At 38.8% G+C, this 14,223-nt stretch overlaps 1 protein-coding gene across 1 annotated transcript in view; it reads right to left on the bottom strand.

The window, feature by feature from the left end:
- LOC149274468 (pro-neuregulin-3, membrane-bound isoform-like) overlaps positions 1-14,223 on the bottom strand; it is a 144,253-nt gene that overhangs the window by 120,258 nt on the left and 9,772 nt on the right. The gene's annotated exons all lie outside the window — the stretch shown is intronic.

Below are 14,223 nucleotides of genomic sequence, written 5' to 3'. Positions count from 1 at the left end.
GTTCATATTGTTAAAAAAATGCCAAAGTATTCAAGATTATTATTTATTTTAGATAATATTCTGTACTATATGTTTTCCAAGCATCCCATTACATACCATGGCACAAAACATTAAAATATTGGTTGGTTAAGTACTCTGAGCGTTTATAACAGGCCTGGACTTGCCATCTGGCATGCTGGGCAAATGCCTTGTTGGTCGGCGTATCTGGTCCTGCAGGTGTTGTATTGAATTATTTACTGAATAAAAAAAAAATGTAAAAAATTACTTCTTGATAAAATGATGGTTGTCCATGACAACGCCTTTTAAAAGTACTTGTGCGGTTGGAACACAAAAAAAAAATATATATATCACTTTACAAACTGTGACATGGTGTCATGGTGGACAAAATAATATGAAATTCACTGTGGTATATTAAGTGTCTAAGTAATTGTACTGAAATAATCTAATAATGAAACACAATAGACCTGTCAACATCATATATTTGAACCAGGTTAGATGAATTTAATAAGGCCGCGTATGCTCAATATAATATTATAGGGGAGCTGTCACATCCGAGATAAAACCATAATTGAATCAGGCACTGGAAATCATCTCTCACTTGTGTTATTATTATCTTTATTAACTGTTCTGTTGTTTCATACAAATTTTCCCCCATTGCCCACGAGCCCTGACTGCAGATTGCAGTAGAATTCTACTGTATGTCCAAACAGGAAGTTGTCAGCAACGTCGTGGATTTTCACTGTACTCTTTTAGCGGAGGGCACACGAGCTTCTAGAGCTATAAATTGTTCCCAGCTGTACAAGTCCTCTGTAAAATACCATTATGAAATATCTTAGAATGATACAGCAATTTAAACTACGCGATGGGTCAGGAAAATGGCGGCCGTCCTCCACATACAGCACAACAGGAAATAACATAGGTAGTGGAGTAATATTTGCATGAAATGTTCTAAATAACAAAAAATGATTATAATGCAAGTGACCGGTGAATTTTATTGCACAATTAAATTTTTAGTCCACGCTATGTGAACATAAAAACATAGGGCCAGTTTGGAGATGATTATTCGGCCCTGGCACTTTAAGGCCAGTGGCCACCCGAAGGCGTAAGTAGAGCCGGTGGATGGATATGCAAGGCTACAGCCTACATTGTACTTACGCTATCAGGTGGCCGCTGGCCTTAAAGTGCCAGGCCCGACCCGTCATCGCTAGTCTGGCCCTGGTGAAATATGATCTAGAATATCCATACCCACTTTCATCCTGGTCGTCCGTATTACCACTTGCAAGATGCTTTCAAATTAAGCCAAGAAAAGAGAGTTCATTGAGTTGGAATATTTCTATTTAAACATAAAAAATATATAAGATGTCCATTTATATCGAATTATTTCCACTCGGTATTATAATTGTGAGCAAAGTGGAATTTAAAGCGATTTTTCTTCCATGTCCTCAGATGCAAAATTAGAAGCAAAATTACGTTTTTCGTGCAAAAGTAATTGTATGGAATAATAGTTTTTTTTAAGCTTAAACAAAGCTTATGACATTTCACACAATTTTTCTGCAAAGAAAAATTACGCCACGTGGTTAGGAAAGCTGTAAATTGATGTTAAACTTCTTTTTTCTTCCCATTAACGTTTCCTTTTCTTTCTTTTTTTTTGTTGGTGTGGCAGGAGTGGATATGTTAGTTTTTTAATTAAAAAGAACAGTCAATTCAAGGTTTTCAATTCTCACTTTGCAAAAACACTCCAAATTTGTCGGTAATAAAGTCTATTCTTAACACCGTCCAAAAAATATTTACTGAGATAATCTAATCTCTCAAACTGATGTGATTTCTCCACTTTACAGCTCTCTACACTAAACAAACCAGTGTAAAATATTAACAAATACAATAAAAATAAAAAATATAATACAAATTAAAAAATACAATAAATATAAAAAATAAAAAAAATTAGGGCTTGAAATGTTTCAGATTTACTGCATCAACAATCATCTTAATTTCCTTTTCCCAAAATCTGAATTATTATTGCTCCTCATTACATTATCTCTCCTTTGCTGATTGTTGTTGATTGGCTTAGGCAGCTTCTGTAAGGTTGGGGTAGAAGAAGTAGAATCTTAGGTTGGGGTAGAACCTTAGAATAGGAAATTTTGGAATTCCTACTCTTCATCCTAGATCCTAGCTTCCTTAAATGTTCTTATGGCTTTTATACCAAGACTTTTCATGGCTGACCGGCTTGTCCTTCTTATATATGAAATGGTTTTGTCTACATAAGTGTGTGGTTACGCATTTTTTAATCTTAAAGTCAGGCTTGGAGGATAAACTCCAAACTTTGCCTGATGCACTTAGATTGAGGTATGCACATACCCACCAACATTTCAGGTGTCCAAATTAGGGCTCCTAAATTGGGTGGGATTGGCAAAAGGTTGGGGGGCATGTGTGAGGAAGATGATGGAGCCATAAAGATGGCCACCCAGCTATCTTACCTGAAGGGTGTCACCAGGTGACCACAATGGAGGTCTTTGCTACAACAGCACAGACTTCTATTTATTTTACAGCTCCCTGGGCTGGTCAGTGGACATCTGAGTATTTCCACAACCTGCCAATCATCCCCACTGGTTGGCAAATGAATGAGAATGGGGCTGCTATGTGGAACAATATCCAAAATTGAGACTGTTGGGAGCTATAAGCGTGGATATCTTCGCTTTCTTTTGAAAGGCGGCAGCAGCACCCCTTTACGTCACCATGGAGTTAAGAACATTTGTAAAACATATACTTTTGCTAACAAGGAAATTCAAGTTATGTGTCGGCTAGGACTTACCCTTTATATGAATAACAAATGAGTTTGCCATTTTCATGCTCCGATCCAACTTAATTAAATGTATATACACGTTCCAATCCACTGAACAGAATAACATGGGGACCTCTGATGTTGTTAATTATCTTGTTTGTGTTAAGGATACTTGTGTCTCTAGGAGATTGAAAACAATCGACCAATCGTAATTGGTGATGCACACACAAAAGTTTCGGCACACTCATGATCGAAAACCATCCTTTGAGAAGAGCAATGTTCCCCAGTGTCTACAGACTGAATAAAATGTGAATAGTTAGGTAATTTGAAGGAAGCAAGTCCTATGTACGTTGTATATTTTGGAAACACGTGAGGACCAGACAGTCGAGAGAAAGGAAGCCATTTTATCCTCTTCTTCATTTAGTCTTGACCTCTTCCCTACTGATGACCTAGAATTTTTCAGCTAACTTTGTATCATAGCCATGAACGTTCTCAAGCTTCCTTCTAAACATGCATGGGATAGGCATATGGCTCCTGACGAGCCACCCCGACGAGACCAAACACAAAAAACGGGCAGACTAGATGGGCCGGATGGGTCTGATCTGCACATCGTATAACTAATTAAACTTTAAGATAGAGGGAGGAGAAGAAGACCTCCTTTAAAGATCTAAAAATGAACCTCAAACCATTTCATGAGAAAGAGCATCAATTTTACAGCCTACGTTTGACGCTGAGCCGTTTTCTCTAAAAGTCGACAATTGTGACCGCTCGCAGTTTGTACTAACAAGTGTTTACTGACGGCTAACATTAAAGTTATTGACCCAGATGCCGCGAGACACAGAGCCGTTAGCGGGGCTGGTAAAATGCTCTCCCACTTCGTCAGCTCAACGGAGAGCAGGAAATTGACACTTCTCTTTGACAGCTGGTACCAAGCTTATGAAGATATTATCACTTTAAAAAAAAAGGGATTTAGACTTTATGAAGATTTACTAAAATTATCTATATTGTGTCTTTTTTGCTTGCCAATCACTGTAATTGTTTTGGCGGTATTGGACTTAAAAACTGCACTTTGTGGAAGCTGAGGTTAGTGGCAGCCGGTGGCAGAGCCAGTGTTATCTGGTCAATTTCCTGTCTTGAGGTTCTCGCCCTTCTCCTCCTCCTCCTCCCGCCCTTATAAAGGCTGCCTGAACCAATCAACAGCAACCATTGGACATGCAGACTACAGAATGACTTGTAAAACATCTTTGCTAATCAGATCAAGAATCCCTGTTTATATGTTTTGGGGTTTTTCAGGGTTTTTACCCCAATCTCAGGGTGTATGAGAAGACGATTCTATGTTTCTATGAAGTCTGCATGAAAGCTCTAAACAAGCTGTTTTGAACAAAACTATCAATCATTTTGAATAAAATCCTTTTTTTTTTCTCCAAAGACTCAGATGATAACCTTTCAGAGACTTCCTAATCTCCATAAATTGTTAGCGAGAGCTGTGTTATAACAGAGCATCATTGATTCTGCTTTCAAGAGCTTCAATTCAGAATTGATGCCCAATCTCCGTTCTGGCGGTGTGGAAACTTACTTATACAGTAACATGATGAATATCGCAGAGGGTCTCGTGACATACTGTATCATTTCATCTCTTTTTTAACAGAGCCTTCATCACCTCGCAGCTCGGAAACAAAGGTGACGTAGCTGGAGCCTTGTCAAGGCGAGTCCATAAGTAAGTAAATTAATGCCACCAGTCTGGAATTGACCTACAGGAGATCTTTGAGGTTTTTGGCATCTACTGGCTTTTTGAGAAAGCCAGAGGGGTTATGTATGAGCATGAATGGGTATGTGTGTATGTGAGCATCAATGCGTAAGTGTGTGTGAGCATGAATGTGTGTGTATGGGCATTAATGTGTATGTGTGTGTGGGCATGAATGTGTGTGTATGGGCATGAATGTGTATGTGTGTGTGGGCATGAATGTGTATGTATGGGCATTAATGTGAATGTGTAAGTGTGTGTGGGCATGAATGTGTGTGTATGGGCATTAATGTGTATGTGTGTGTATGAGCATGAATGTGTGTATGGGCATTAATGTGTAAGTGCGTGTGAGCATGAATGCATGTGTATGGACATTAATGTGTCTGTGTAAGTGTATGTGAGCATCAATGTGTGTGTATGGGCATTAATGTGTATGTGTAAGTGTGTGAGTGCATGAATTGTGTGTGTGTTTGAGCATTGTTGTGTGTGTGTGTAAGTGTATGAGAGGGACTATCAGCGTGTAACTGTGTTAAATGTAAGCATGAGTGTGTATGTGTGTTAGCTTGAGTGTGTAGGTTTGTGTAAATATGTATGCCGGTGCTTATTTTTGTTACCAGTGGGGAGCGATGAGGCCACTTGGCGTTACCTGCCCCCTCAGACCAGAAGGTGCTTGATCTCCCCTGGCATGAACAGAACCCTACTTAATGGTGGCACTAAATGGACAGGTGGTGGTAACACCAAATACGCTATGGTCTTTAATAAGCAAGCATGGAACCTCTGAGATCTGAGGACCTTGGTGGCATTGGATTAGACTCTCTTGCTATTGGCCTTTATAGTCTTACAATGTTAATAAAAATGTTATATCTTGAGTTAAGGCGAAGCTTTAAAATTTGAGTTTGGTAAAACCATCTTGTTTCCTCCATCTTGGAAGCTTGGACCATGTTTATAAAATTCTTCATTAACGTCCTTATAAAAGAGTAAGCTCAAAAAAGCAGGGCCCTCTTCTCCTTACGTACCAGTATGTCCTCACCAGCATGCAATGAAGAAAACTAGTCTGCTCATTACTCCAGCTGCTGTAAGTCCTCAAACCGTACTTCTTCGTCCCTGGTCCCATCCTAGAATCAGGAGCCATATTCATATCCTTCACTGCATTAGCCTCTAATACTTCTGCTGGGAGGCTGCTCCACTACTCTAGTCATCTGAATTTTCACCAACGCCATACTACTAGTTCTTCCGGACGTTCCTCATGGCCGGTGGCTCCCTCCCTGTGCTGCGCGCCTGGAAATGATGTCACTTCCAGTTGAAGTTAAATCACTGCCTTAAAGGAGACCATGTGGTGGGACCTGATCAAATTGCCAGCTCGTGGAACAGATAAGAGGCCTGGGTCCCTCACGACACTGGGCCCTGGAACAATGTCTCCGTACATGCTGCAGTTCCACTTATCTGCTCATCTGAATGTTTCCCCACTCCCTACTATGTAGCTCTACGGGACAGGGACCCCCTTTCCTAATGTTCCCATCCCTCCATCAAAATGTCTGTAGGTCTCTACAAAAAGAGAACTACATCTGCTGGCCCTAAAAATATATAAATATATACAAATAACCGATGAACCTTAGCGGAATTCTATAACAAAACACAAATAAAAGACATTCCGAGGGATATTTAATATGTGTTTTTCGAACGTTCCTCTCGGACTTAGCAAATTGTTCGAGAATGAAAATCGTCAAAACAACAGATAAAGGGGAATCCGTGAAACTATTTAAATGGCATTTTTATTCAAAAGCACATGACATTTAAAGGTTACAAAAAAAACCCAAACCTTAAATAATTGAATGGAAAAGGCCAAATTAAGAATGGGCGAAAAAAGAAAAAGAAAAAGCCGAGTCCTTAGTCTATAATAAAAGATACCGTCTTTTCTCCCGCGGTGCAGAGGGAGCTCACCGGTAAGATGCTGTTTCATCTTGTTGCAGATAATTACCGGTTACTGCAGCATCCAGAGACACGTATTTTACACTAGAAATTGATCGGCATGCATCGAGACTGCATCTGTAGCTCAAGCAGACACAGAACGGAGAGGGTGGTGGATGAGTGGAACAGGCTCCCAGCAGAAGTGGTAGAGGCTGATGATACAGTGAGGGGATTTAAACATACATGGGATAGACATACGGCTCCTGAATCTAAGACGAGGGCGACGACTGATTAAGGCTTGGGTCTTCAAAGATGGGCAGACTAGATGGGGGGGCCGAATGGGTCTGTCGGCAAATGAATGCCCAGTTTGACTGATGATCAGACATGGTTTTGGTTGATGGTCCCTTTCTGGCAATTGGATCTGATGGCCCCTTTTTAGACTTTGGGGCCTGGTGGCCCTACTGCGAGGGCAGCATTAGGAGCTTGGGGTTGGGTGGTGGGGCTGGGTGGTCTTGTCTTTAGGTATTTTACTGGGCCCTGATTTACTGGGCACTGGATTTCTGATGGCGGATCTGTTTATACCCAGGAAAGAGGGGCATCACGGATTTGGAGGAGGAAAGAGGGCCATCAGGAATTTGGTAGAAGAAAGAAGGACATCGGGCAGAAAGGAACAAAAGAGGGTATAACAAGTAATGGAATGAGGTCCAAAGAAATATCGTCAAAAATAATAAATTCTAGAACTTCAGAATTTGATCTTCAAGACTCCAAATTCAACAATTTTAATTCAACAAATTAAAAATTTTAATTAAATTTAAATTCTGCGTATTTTATAGTCTTTTTTTACGTAGTTATATTTTTACTTAATCCTCCAAATGTTTTTTTTTATTCTTTTCAAACATTTGTATCCCTCCTGTTGATTTTATCCAACTGAAAAACATCTGTGTGAATTCCGGAAAGAAAAAAAAAAAAATGGTTTATTCAGATCAATACCATCAATCAAGCAGGTATATAATTCTGAAATGTAAGCACATTTGAAGAAAATTACATCTGGAGGAAAACATGATTATTTTCAGCGGCGGCAGAAGAAATTATGTTTATGTTAAAGTTTTCAACGTGTGACTCAATGGAACCTTTTATGATTGTTATCGGGGCAAATTCGTTAAAGGTTATTTTTTTTTCAATATGTAATTTTTTATTTTTTTTCGTTTTTAGTGATTTACTCTCGGGTCGCAAACAAAAAATGGTAATGAAATCTCTCGGAACGCTTCACTAAGCCAATTCAAGATAAAACGAACATTGTTTGACTTTCAGAATCGGAAAGCATAGGTTACGCACGGAGAAATGTCATTTTAGCCCTTTTTCCCCCAAAATTTATTTTTTTGGGGGGGATTTTTTTTTTAAAATTAAACAGCTTCCCCTTTGTTGATACTGGCAACCTACTCGTCGTAAGAAGGCATCACTTGGCTTGTGAACCAACCTACGATGATGAAAAGATTGACTTTTCTGATCCCTGAAATAAAAATGGGATTAAAAAAAATATTCTAATTTGTCTACATTTTCCAAAACCTAAAGTTTTTAGTTTCTAGTGGTTTAGTTTTGTCCGAGGAGAGACCTACACCCAAGCGTATCTGCTATTGTCAGGCACCTGGTCCTTCTGCACCAAGGCGTCACGTTCTCCCACCTGCTCCCTCTACTACTTCTCTACCAGAGTAGGCCAAAGCACCGGTCGCGTCTCCCCAGAGGTCATCTAGGTCTTGTGGTATCCAAATCTCCTGAAGTATCTACATCCTAGTAAGAAGCCACACAACAAGAAAAAGCTTTCGAAATTAACGACAAATTAAGGGGGAACGAGAAGTTCCAAAAAAACCCAAACAAATATAGGCCTATTTTGTTTGGTTTCGAGTTGCGTAACGTGTTTTTTTATAGATTCTCTACTTCATCACGTTCCATCTGGGTTCACATATAACTTCATCTACGAAAACACTTCTGCAGTTACCGGAGAACATTTTTTAACCCCTTAAGGACAACGGGCGGTCCCAAAAGCCATTGAAAACGATGCATTTTGAGCCCGTACATGTACGGGCTTTGTCATTAAGGGGTTAAAATGCCATGATTTATCTAGGCTTTTAAGATTGTCTCTTCGAGAAAGATTACCACTTATGAGTCTGGTAACGTCCATTACATTTAATTCAGGCCCCCCTAGGTAATGATGCTTCTTCCAGGCGTAAAGACACGTAACTGATGTTTATGGCGCCCGGCGTAAAAGGCTTTAATTAATTTGGCCTACGTAGCTATAAATTACAGTTTCATATCGCAAAGCTGTCAGCGTTCTACATATGATTTCATTCTCTTATTCTTACAAATTGAGCCCCCCTCCCCCACCCCCCTAAATTGTTTACAGCGAGAGTGAAATGAATAGTCCAATATAAATATTCCGCAGGCTTCCCGGGGAATCGGCCCTTTTGCGCGAATGAATGATGCGCAAACCGAAATTACATTAAAAGAGTGGACCCAAAACCCAACTCGTTTTTGGTCCATGTGCACAAGCCATCAGGAGAGTACAACCAGTATCTGTGTATGAAGAATGAGCAAACAGGGGGGTCCGGCCTCCCTGATTTGTCACAGGGGCCCTTCACTGCTACTCATGTCTGGGCCCTTGCAGTTGTTGAGTACCAGCTGTCTCCTTTTGGGGCCTGGTGGTCCTTTTCCTGAACTTTAGGGCCTGATGGCCCCACTGCAAGCACGGGGTAGAGAAGTGGAAGAAGCATGGGGCAGGGTGGTGGGAATAGCATGGGGTGGGAAGGAGCAGTAGCCCTGTCTTTAGATTTGATCTAGGCCACATGATTGTTGATGATGTCCTTTTGTGTCTGTTTGCCATATGCTCAAATAGTCGTGTTGAGCCATTCACGGAGCTTCAGAATCTAGAACTGAAAGCGCATATACACATGCATCACCTAGAATGTTCCTCTAACACCGGCCGGCATTCCGGTCTCCTTGGCTCGTGCTCTCCAGGGTTCGAAAACACATGATTACGGAGCATTTAAATTCAAAGGACCCATTAGCCGATTCAAGACAGCTGCATTTTACTGATTATTTCTGAGGTATAAACAGCGCTGATGAAACGACCGGCACAATTTGCCAGGAAACAACAACAACAACAAAAAAAGAGAGATACAAATACTTACAAAAATACATGAAATGTATCTTCCTGAATGAGCCGTTCTGACTCTCGCATTAAAAGATCTAATTATTTTTTCTACTTCCTGCCAAAACATTTCTGGCAACGACAGCAAAGCAATTGAAATCAAATTATATGCCTAGAAAAGACCTATTCATAAATCAAGTGTATTCAGCTATCAGGGTTCTATCTACTTTCTAAATCCAAAATCAGAATAGAAAAGGGAAACCCCCCCCCAAAAATCGCTCCTCGTAAAAAAAACCCCAACAGTTGCCTGTAAACAAGAAATGGGTTAACCAAAACATCGCCAAATTTATTGGATTATTGTCTGCAATTAGCAACGGATCTGAAGAATTTCAGATCTCACTTCTGCCCTAGGTTAATTATTCTAGCGCGTGTACATTTAGGATGAATAATAACTTTTAAATATTATAAATCACTAAAAATGACGAGATTTGATTTGATTAGCTTGTACATATTATGTCATTCTTCCTTGGAAAATCAGTGGTTGGCCTTTTCTACATTTTTATTTTTCAGTAAAATTCTGTGATTTAATTTTGTTTTCTCAAGTGTTAAAAGAAAGGAAATGAATGAATGAATGAACGAATGAATGACAATAAATGGAGGTTGAATAACATATAGTCCATAACTGCTTATTGAGTCAACGTTTACGCTTGCATCTAAGAGGTTAAGGGTCCACACATTTCTTTGGGGAAATTATTTTTTTAGTTAAAAAAAATATTTTTTTCTTTTTCATTTTATTTTTGAAAAAAAAGCTTAAAATGTAAACAAAAAAAATATTATACATGATTTTTTAAAGTTCAACTCAAGTTTGAATTTGGCCAAGCGTCCTCACATATGTCCATGAAGAACATCCATTGATGGTGGAAAGGAGGACATTTTAGATGACAACTTCTGGGGGGGGGTACTGGTTATTAGATCAGACATAGCTATACTATAAAATTTGAGAGGAGAAGAATTATTTGCTGTTAGTTTCTTTTTTATGTAGTTGGTCAGAAATATGTCTAAATAATGGTTTAAACTAGTTAACCCCTTCACGAGAAAGCCTGTACATGTACGGGCTCACAATGCACAATGTCATTAATGGGTTTAAGGACAATTTATTGTTGCCCCAATGAGTTTCATTTTCTTCCTTTCATCCCTCTCTTACTCAACTATTCAAAAATAAAGGAGGGTCCCCCTTTTGGAAGAGTGGAGACAACAAGATATATTCCTGATCATTTGCTAGGCAATGCATCACCAGTCTACCTGCCCAATGGTCTACCCATTGACCCAAGGCACTGCAACCACCCAAGTGGCCCACTAATCAATTCCTTCCCTTCATTCCTTTCCTTCCTGTAAAGGTCATCACTCAACTGTTCAATGATGAAACACTCCTACTCCTACCAGAAGAGTAGAGACAATGTGATGTCTTCCTGATCACCTGCTATGTAGGTGACGCACCACCTCGTCCACCTGACCATCAGTCTACCCATTGACCCAAGGAACTACATCCTCACAGCTGACTCACATGGTGGTTTGAACCCGTATAATTCATTGTTGCCCCAATGATCGATTTCCTTTCTCCCTTCTCTGCCTCCTTCCATCGGAAGGTTCCTTGGTTCCTTATTGAACAAACCAAATCCCACTGGCCTCGGTGGCTCGGCTCAGTTAGGCGGCGGTAGCGTTAAAAATATATTTCTGTACGGCTACAGAAAAATCTGCAGTAAAATAAAGAATTCTCAGATACTTGTAGTTGAATGGGATACATAGTGATGTTTGATTGATGGACCTCGGGTCTAAACGAATGCAGGAGAACCTGTTTTGTTCGCTAATGCAAATAGCGGTGCTGATTGCACATAAATTTACTTCTAATATTTTCAAAGAGCCTCTAAGTGGCTTGTGCAGCTAAAATTCACATTTCAAAGGTCCACAAAAGCATCATAATAGCAGGTCTGTGGTGGTGGAAATTAAGGGACTAATATATATGCAAAGAGCTATTATCTCCGATAACAAATAGTGCAGCAGAAACTAAAAAGAAAAGAAAAAAAAAAAAGGAAAAAAGTAGGGAAAAAAAAAAAAAAATGCCAAAAAATAAAATTCATAAATATAAAAATAAATAAAAAATATAAAAATCGGTACACAATAGAATTAGCTCCGCTGAAAGGTTAACTCTTGTGTTTTATTCCTCGTAGAGTACTAAAAAAATAAAAAGTATTTATTTGACCCTAAATATATGACACACTGCGTACTTTCTAAGCCCCCTCTATAGTCATTGGCTACAAAAAAAAAAAAATCCTTCATCAGCAGCAAATAATCCACAATCACAGCTGCTAGATAAGTATTGATCTGTTGACCTGACAACATTCTAGTTTCTAACACTTCTGGATCTTAAAGAAAAAGATTTTTCTTTTAATTCCTGTTTTCAGATTAAAAATATTTTCATTTTGCTGTTTTCTTTTTTCCCCCAGTTCTAGTTTTTGCCCCATAATAGAATGTTGTCAGGCAGCTGCAAATTAGCCATTTGTATGCGTTCTCGCTCTGTTATCTGATCACCAGTCTACTAACAAACACCCCGATAGAATGGCTCTGTCTTAATCACCTGCAGGACTCTCTGACTAATGAAAGTGTATGGGGAAGGGACTTCATTAGCATTGCCAGAAAGCATTAGCTCATAAACTGATGATGTTAAGACACCAGCTACGAAAATCATCTACTCAGCCAGCTTCATGCATTGATCTCATCCATTCAGCCAGCATCATATGCATAAATACAGTTTCACTTTACTGAGAGAGTGGTAGATAAATGGAACAGCCTCCCAGCAGAAGTGGTAGAGGGTAATACAGTGAGGGGATTTAAACATGCACGGGATAGACATACGGCTCCTGAATCTAAGACGAGACTGGCGACTGATTAAGGTTTTAGTCTTTACAGCAGGAGAAACGGGCCACTAGACAGGGGCCGGATGGGGCCGTTCTGCCGGCAGATTCTATGTTCCTATGTAGTTCCATCTGACGCTGCATGTCTTTAAAAGGCGGAGCCCCGGGATATGACCTCATACCCTTGCACTCAACTTTTTTTTTACACTTTTTTGCTATAAAGACTTTTTGTTTGTTTGTTTATAAACATCACATTAAAAAAATAATATTAATAATAAAAAAAAATCTCCATCTTCTCATCTCCCCATTTCATTTATTTTTAATAAATATTTAATAAATGTTTTTCACTTTTTTTTTCTTTATTTAACAGCTAATCACAAGTTGTCCGGGTTATATTTTTTCTCATTTTTTTTTTTCTCCTCTGTAAAAATGGATTTTAAGATAAAGGTGACGATGGGCAATCAGAATTCCCTGTTCTACGATTTATTGGGGTGAAAGGTGGTAATAGCCAAGACTATTAGCCTGAGCAAGGAAATAATGACATCTTTGTTTTTTTGGATAGCACAGAACAGTTCTTCTGAAAAATAAAAAAAATTATGAAAAAATATTTTTTTTATTTAAATTGTTTTTCTTTTATTTGATTGTATTAAAATCTATTGTTCTAGACACTATAAATGGTATAAATGGGTAGAAATTAAATATAACATTTTAATTTAATAAAATCATTTAGATTATATAATAAAATAAATAAATATAACATTTTTATTTTAAGACTTCATGAATGCTTCTATATGGGGAGCTACCGCCTATTTCTTTTATTCATAATATCTGATTAAAAAAATTTTTAAAGTTTTTTTTGGAGCTTTTGCCCAATAATATTCGAGTTTTATCTACCATCTTCTATACCTACCAAATTAACAGTACTCCAGGAGGAGACAGATCACGTTAACATCTTAGTATGTAATCTCTATAAATACTGAGATATTTTAAAGAAATATTTATTGATTTTTTTTTAAATTTATTTTCAAGGCAATTCAATTTTAAGTTAAAATCAGGAATGTCGTATGAAAACGGGGACTGATATTGGATAATATTACTGAACGCATGCAAGCTAACGTGCAGCTTGATGCATAACGGAACGGCGTACAAAAATAGCTGGCTGAAACGCAAAAATTAATATTTTATGGCATTGGCGTGAAACCTGGGGCCTTGGAGTCATTACATATTTATAGAGAGGAGAACAAAATAAATAAATCAAGATTTGCCAACAGTGAAAAGTATCTCATGTGATCCCTACTGATACAATCTAAGCTTCACAAGACTTTTAGGACTTCTAGTTATGCGGGGGGGGGTGTAGGGGGGTCAGAGCTACAGGACTTGGTTAGACAACTAGTAAACTTCTCAACAGTGGAAGAGAAACCTCTGGGAGAGGTGTATATTTACCTTGATTGTTGCCTTGGGAAGTGTCCCTGGGCCGGGGATGGATCCAGAGCCCTACATTAACACACGCTAACATAGACATTCATACTAACACACACACATAAACACAACCAGACACACTAACACACATGCCATACCCACAGACCCTTACTTGTCCAGACACTTAGACACGCACACTAACTTACACGCACACAGACATTCACACATTAACAGAAACTCATACTAATACACATGGCCACACAGTCACACTAACACAACCACCCAGGTACTCAACATTAACACACACTAACACACA

The sequence above is a fragment of the Sceloporus occidentalis genome, unplaced genomic scaffold (genome assembly GCF_023333645.1).
Source record: "Sceloporus occidentalis isolate IW3139 unplaced genomic scaffold, rSceOcc1.0.p SCAF_329, whole genome shotgun sequence".
Classification (NCBI taxonomy): domain Eukaryota; kingdom Metazoa; phylum Chordata; class Lepidosauria; order Squamata; family Phrynosomatidae; genus Sceloporus; species Sceloporus occidentalis.
The sequence above is the reverse complement of the archived record's forward strand: the minus strand, read 5'-3'. Positions and strand labels throughout refer to the sequence as shown.